This window comes from Gopherus evgoodei, chromosome 9 (genome assembly GCF_007399415.2).
Source record: "Gopherus evgoodei ecotype Sinaloan lineage chromosome 9, rGopEvg1_v1.p, whole genome shotgun sequence".
NCBI classification, from domain to species: domain Eukaryota; kingdom Metazoa; phylum Chordata; order Testudines; family Testudinidae; genus Gopherus; species Gopherus evgoodei.
Window position 1 is genome coordinate 43,933,010 of NC_044330.1, and position 6,456 is coordinate 43,939,465.

Sequence of the window (6,456 nt, forward strand, 5' to 3'; positions counted from 1 at the left end):
CTGTATATTCTTTGGATATTCCCTGGAGACAATTTAGGGTTTATTTCCACTGAACTCATCACTTCTTTTTCCTAGTTGGTTCTTTGGTTTTTGTACACTCTATGCTTAAACCTTTTTTGCTTTCGACTATGTCCATTTTTCATGCCTACCACTAACAGTTAAAGGACGCTGACTTGCCAGTCTACTAAATCAATGCAATACAAATAAAAACTGCAGAGTTTTTGATGCAGATATATAGCTATTCTCTTTAATTACTGGAAAATCTATTTTTACATTTTTTTTCCACGTGCAGCATATTCATGTCACATTAAAAGAATTATTCAACATGTTACAGCTCTTGGTCAACAATCTACACACACAAGATCCTTTTTAAGTTATATTGGTTCAATTTTAGGATCAAGCTTTTCCCTTAAAATACAGTATATTATAATACTTCATAGATTAAGATCACAAATTAAAGGAATTACTTTTAAAAATGGACAGATGTCCTCTTAGCCGCCTGGATGAAAATTTCCATTTAAGTATTTGGATGAGATAGCGAAGGGAGGCAGGAGAGGATGGGAGGTTGAGGTTTTTGTATTAATTTAAAATGTGTGTTCTCCCCAGATTTTTACTGAATGAATTGGCTTTATCGTTTGGAATCACTAAGAATCAGAATAAAAGTTGCATGGAGCATATCACAAATGTGAAGCTTGTTTCTGATTATTTCATAGTTAAGAAACTTTCTAATATGGATGTCACCCAAGTTTTTGGATACATGGTTTTGTGCATTTGTCATACATAGCCTCGGCCAAACTTCAGTATTTACTACCATATTGGGGGGAAAAAAGTCCCTTTCAATGAAGGCCTAGTTAGACTCACTCAGGATTTTTGTTCTAGTCTCCTGCTTTCCAGTCCTTAGCTGTTCACTATTTTTATTAAAGTTCTAGAGCAGTGGTAGTGGTAGCTAAATGGCAAGTCTTCTCTCCCTCAGTGGTCAGTATGTGCTACCGACTGCCACTGCCTCAGTGACCAAAACCTTTTCATTATGTACAGTTGCTCTGAATTTGCAGCCTGTGAAAGAGCTCCAACACGGAGATTCATCTGGACTTTCTCCTGCTGCTATTCTGGCTCACAGCCAAGGCCATGTTCTGCTTTCTCTTGGTTGTCCTTTATTGTAGACCAGTGGAACCCAAACTGGGGGTGCACCCCCCACAGGGAATGTAAAGGAACATTGGGGCGCCCCCCACAGGGGGTAGGGAAGGAGCACCACCCAGTCCTGCTATGCCCCCAGCTCTGCCCCGGCCCTGGCCTCAGTTGCGGTCCTGGCTCCACTCCCTGACCCAGCTCTGCTCCCAGCCATGGTTCAGCTTGCAGCTGCAGTCCAGTCCTGGTTCGTGACACTACAAAGGGGATGTAGGCATGCCTTTTTTTAGCCCTTCATCATATTGTAATTCAAGGTTTTAGCATTCAAAGGCAAAATATTTCTTATGTCTATTTGATCAATAAGCTCTTAAAGCTGTGGTCCCCAAAATGTTTGTTGTGTTCCTCCTTTCCCAAATGGAATCTGTCTGTGCTCCCCTAGGAGCCAGGGTTGGCAGCTGGGAGTGGAGACGTAGTCAGGGGCCGGAGCCTAGGCTGAGAGCAGAGCTGTGGCAGGGAACAGGACCCACAGCTGAGGCTGAGATCCGGGGCCAGAGCTGCGGCCAGGGGCTGAGGCTGGAGCAGAGGTAGGGAAAGAGCCAGGTTGGCCAGTGTGTCCTCCCTGCCCCAGTGGGGGCTGGCTCGGGCCTCACTGCACCCCTCTGAATGTTCCTCCTCTCCCCCACCCTCCTCCACTTTGACTATATCTCTTGCCAAGAGACTGCTACCTCTGACAATATGACATTGTTCCTATCATAAAACATCAAATGTCATTAATGAGTTAGCACAGCATACATCTGAAGTAAGAGGAAGACCAAGTGAAAGCTCAGCTTGTGAATGACAGGGTACTGGGTTTTGCTGCTTTACTAACCATCACAGGGAAGGCTTCTAAGTAGAGAGCCAGAAAATACCCTCATGTTTGTGCCCAGAAGCTTTGGTCAGGAGCAGAATGGTCATTTTTAATCTGCCAACTGCAAAGTTCTTTGAAGCAGTGAGATTTTAACTCTGCCAAGGCTTCATATACTTATAGTTGGAGGATCAGATCTGTTCTAGCATATCAACCTTTCAGGACAGTGTCCAACGGAAAGCATACCTTAGAATTTATATGCAAGAAATTCAAGAAACAGCTCAGCTGAACTCAGTGAAAAGAGAAACATTATTTTCTCAGGTTCTTGCGCAATATTGTCCAGCTTGGAAATGTATTGCATTTAGGTGTCTTTCTGCATAGGTAGTCCACAGAGCAAGAATATTCTTCTCGTGTTATTCTGCATTGCTAAATGATAACTGCAGGAATGTAAAACCAGGCAATTTGTGTCTATGAAGATTGCTAGAACTGAATGAACTTCCAAGTTAACAAAAACTTCCCTGAAGAAGCCATTCCAGAACATTTAACTGGTTTCAAAACACAGCCAATTTTAATAAAAGCAAGTTATTCACAAATTATACACAAATTTTGAATAGTTCAAAGTAAAGTTCCCACAAGCTAACATTGTGAGTAGACATTCTTTGTCTCTTCAGGTGTGCAATGAAAACATGTTTAGCACTTTATAAAGGATTGTTTGGTTAATAGTGACAATTAAAATCCACCCTTTCTTATAAATCAGAACCTATTGATGCCTATTAATTCTGATTAATCTTTTCTGAATTTCCTACCATGCAGTCTTTGAATTTTATATCTTTCTGGTATTGAGATACCAAGTGTATGCTCCAGGTGTGGTGTTGCCAGAGTAATACTGAGAGACTTGATTCTGTTTTCATACTCTGCCTCTGTGTAGGCGATTCAAAATTGCCTTGGTCTTTTTGTGCTGCCATGTCACATTGTAGACTTATTAGAAGACAAAAAAATTCAAAATCCTATATTACTTGCCATTACTTTCTTTGATATTGCTCTTGCCCATTCAACATATGTTCCATTTCATTTTACCCAATATATTAATTTGTATCTCTAAGTTGAATCTTTTAGTATTTGTTTTTTTTGGCCACATTTTTAGTCTTCTTGAGAGCTAGGTGGTATTGCTCTGTCCTAACTTATGTTGACAATGTCTTCAAATGTAATTTTACCTATGAATTTTACTAATGTCAATTTACTCCCTTTTCTTGAGCATTAGAGAACATTTAAAATATGACAAGACAAAGTACTGTATCCCTGCTGTATCCCACCTGATGCATCCTTCCATTCAATAGTTTGGTGCTTATCTTTACCCTTTTTTTTGTTCCTTCAGTCTGTTTTCATTCCATGTGACTGTCCTCTAATCCCAAATTTGAATGACCTTTGTGTATAACCTCTCATGAGAGAGTATATCAAATGCTTTAATAAAATCTGCATTTTAACGTGTGTGTGTGTATTTCCTAATTGACTTCTAAATGAACATTAATGCTTTAAAACAAATCTATTTCTACGGTGTGGCTCTTTATATTTTCCCCAGTTCGTTATCAAGGACAAGCAGTACTCATTTTTACTAACACTGAAGGAATAAAGATTCAATACACACTTGTAGTATAATTCCATGGGTACGTGTTAATTTGCTCTGCAGAAACTGAATGAGAAATAATAGTCTCCTCTTGAAATAAGGCTAATGTTATCTGAGTTTATGTGCACACATAGGAGGTGTGAACAAACATCTGAATCAAGCTGTCTGCTTTCATTTGCCAAATTACCCAAAGGAAAGCTGGAAGTGATCTGATTAATAATTTGTGATGTAAATGTCTGATAATGAAAGGGATAATTCCACACATGACAGAATTCAGCTAGTCTCCTAATAATACTTTAGTGGGAGGAATCTGCATACAGTCTCTTGAAGAGCCACAACAAAATTTCTAAACCCAGAGAAGCTAACTGACAGAGTTTTTTAGAATCTTCCCTGGATATATGTAATAGGTTTTGCAAACTTTTTAATTAGTTCATAACATTTATCACGTGGCTATCACCATGGTTCAATGTTCTTTGATATGGCTCTGCAGCTCATCGAATGTCTATTGTCTTCACATATACAGTACATTATATATTTAAATAAATGTCTAAAAAGTTTAATAAAATATCAGTGGTATGATTTCAGTTAAATGTTTGTCTTCCATTTACTGGGAGCTGTAATGACAAACCTATGTGATATGTTTGTCAGTTCATAGTATTAAATCATATTAGCTTCTGAGGATGGGTAAGTGGAAATAAAGAAATTTACTATTCCAACAATTTTTGTTTCCCTGATCTAGATCACTATGTGTACAAAGACCAAGCTCAGCTGATGTGGGCAAGAAGATGGTCTATATATCTCAAAATATTCAGCTTCAGATATATGAATCAATAACCAGTAGAGACAGTGACTGGATCTCTCAGACTAAATGTACTGCAGATTCTACAGGGAAGATAGATCTACAGTATGCCAAATAAATTAATATTTTAAATATGAAAATATGTTCTATCGGTTTGTTGCATGTATAGCATGTAACTTTTGATAGTGGAATGGGAGGGGGAGTTTAGCTAGACTCCAGAAACTGAACTTTCTTCTGAAACTATTCTAAGAGATCAAATCTATTTCTAATTTTTTATATTTTAATTAAAAACAGATGAGAAGGGTGACTTTAATAAAAGGAGAAATGGGTTGCTATTATGAGGATTTAATGAGCTCCCCTGCCATTTCCTTTTTCTTTGTCGTCATCTCCTCCTCCTTGTGAGAAAAGTGATGTTAGATGGATAATAGTCAGTAGGGCTGAAATTCTGGTAACCACCATGACTCTCCCCAAAGCCCAAGTAAACAGGCTTTGCACAGAGAGGACAAATATTGGAACTGAGATGGAATCCTCCCTTCTCCCAGCCCAGAGGCTGGACTTGAAGCACTTGCCTAGCCAGCCTGTGTCCATTACTATATCCTGTGGTCTAGTAGCAGACATAGCTTTCTACACACTCACTGTGCAGGGTTTGTGGCCAGTGGTGACTGACCCTTACCACTTACCCACTCCCCCCTACAATAATTTGCTCTCTATAGGGAGAGTCACCATGGAGCTTGGCTCCATGGTATTCAGGGGGCTGCTGCAGACTCTGGATATTTTTGACAGTTTTGATATATCCATGACCATATTGAAAACCCATTGCTTATTTTTCCTTTTGGGATCACTCACACAGGGCTTTCCATGGCCCCATACTAGACCTGGGGAGTTTCACCTCAGAAGAAAAATTTAGAAGGCATTTAGAAATATGGATAACTTATTTCCTACTTTGCATGTCATCTATGTATCATTCTCCCCCATTCCCCACCTTGTCCATCTTCTTGGGGACACCTTCATTGGCACATACCATATTCTCTTGCTGAAGGCCCTATCCATGAATGAGCTATGATTTGTTTGTGCTTTTTGGTTTTTAAATTTCACATAACAAACATGATATTCTTATCCCATTTATCAGCAGGATCACTCAGCGCCAGGATTTTATCCCTGTGCCTCACTGAGATGAGCACAAATGAACAAAGAAGGAACAACTTGTCTGACCGCTCTGGAAGAAAGGCAGTAGGCAATGGATGTGGTTTAACTAGGCTGCAAGTTTATTCTCTTAAAATATCTGGAAAAACCTGGCAATTAATTGTACAGTGCAGGGCATCATCATTCCTTAATCATTTCTGCATAATCAGCAACCTGGTCCGAGCCATCCCAATGCTGTTGCCCTGCTGCTCTGCCTTTGTCTGAGCTAAAAAGGGGCTCTAAAAGGAGGGAGTTAGCTTCCAGATATAGGGCCCCAACCTCCCTCAACTCTCTTAAGAGATGCTTTCTTTCAAATCCTTTTCTGATCCACTTTCTCTGATAACTGTATCCCTTTCATAAGGAGTACCTGTACTGGACATCTGCCATGGGTTTTAAATACTAAGTTACAATGCTAGAACCTAACCCCTGAGTCCAAGACATTCTGTGGGGAATGCAAACCTTCCTCTCCCCACTGGCCTCCATCAATTTCACTGTAAGGGAAAAATGTTCTTCCCGGAGCCTCAGGGGAAAAAGGGTGACTAGGTTAATGCCCACAGTAGGTCATGAGGAAAACTGGTCCTTTTGCAAATGTCATGGGTGCAAGCCCAGTCCAGGTAAAAGAGGGTTCTTTGGGGCTGGATGGAATATTACTACCCCCTGGGGTGACTCTAGGCATTTTGCTGCCCCAAGCACGGCAGTCCTCCGAAGCTGCAGACCTGCCGCCGAAGGCAGCCTGCCTGCCGCCCTCGTGGTGCCGGCAAAGTGCCCCCCGTGGCTTGTCACCCCAAGCACGCGCTTGGCTGATGGGGCCTGGAGCTGCCCCGACTACCCCCTCCATTCTTCTGGTCAGCAAGACTAGTGCTCCTCTCCCCCAGCCTCTTC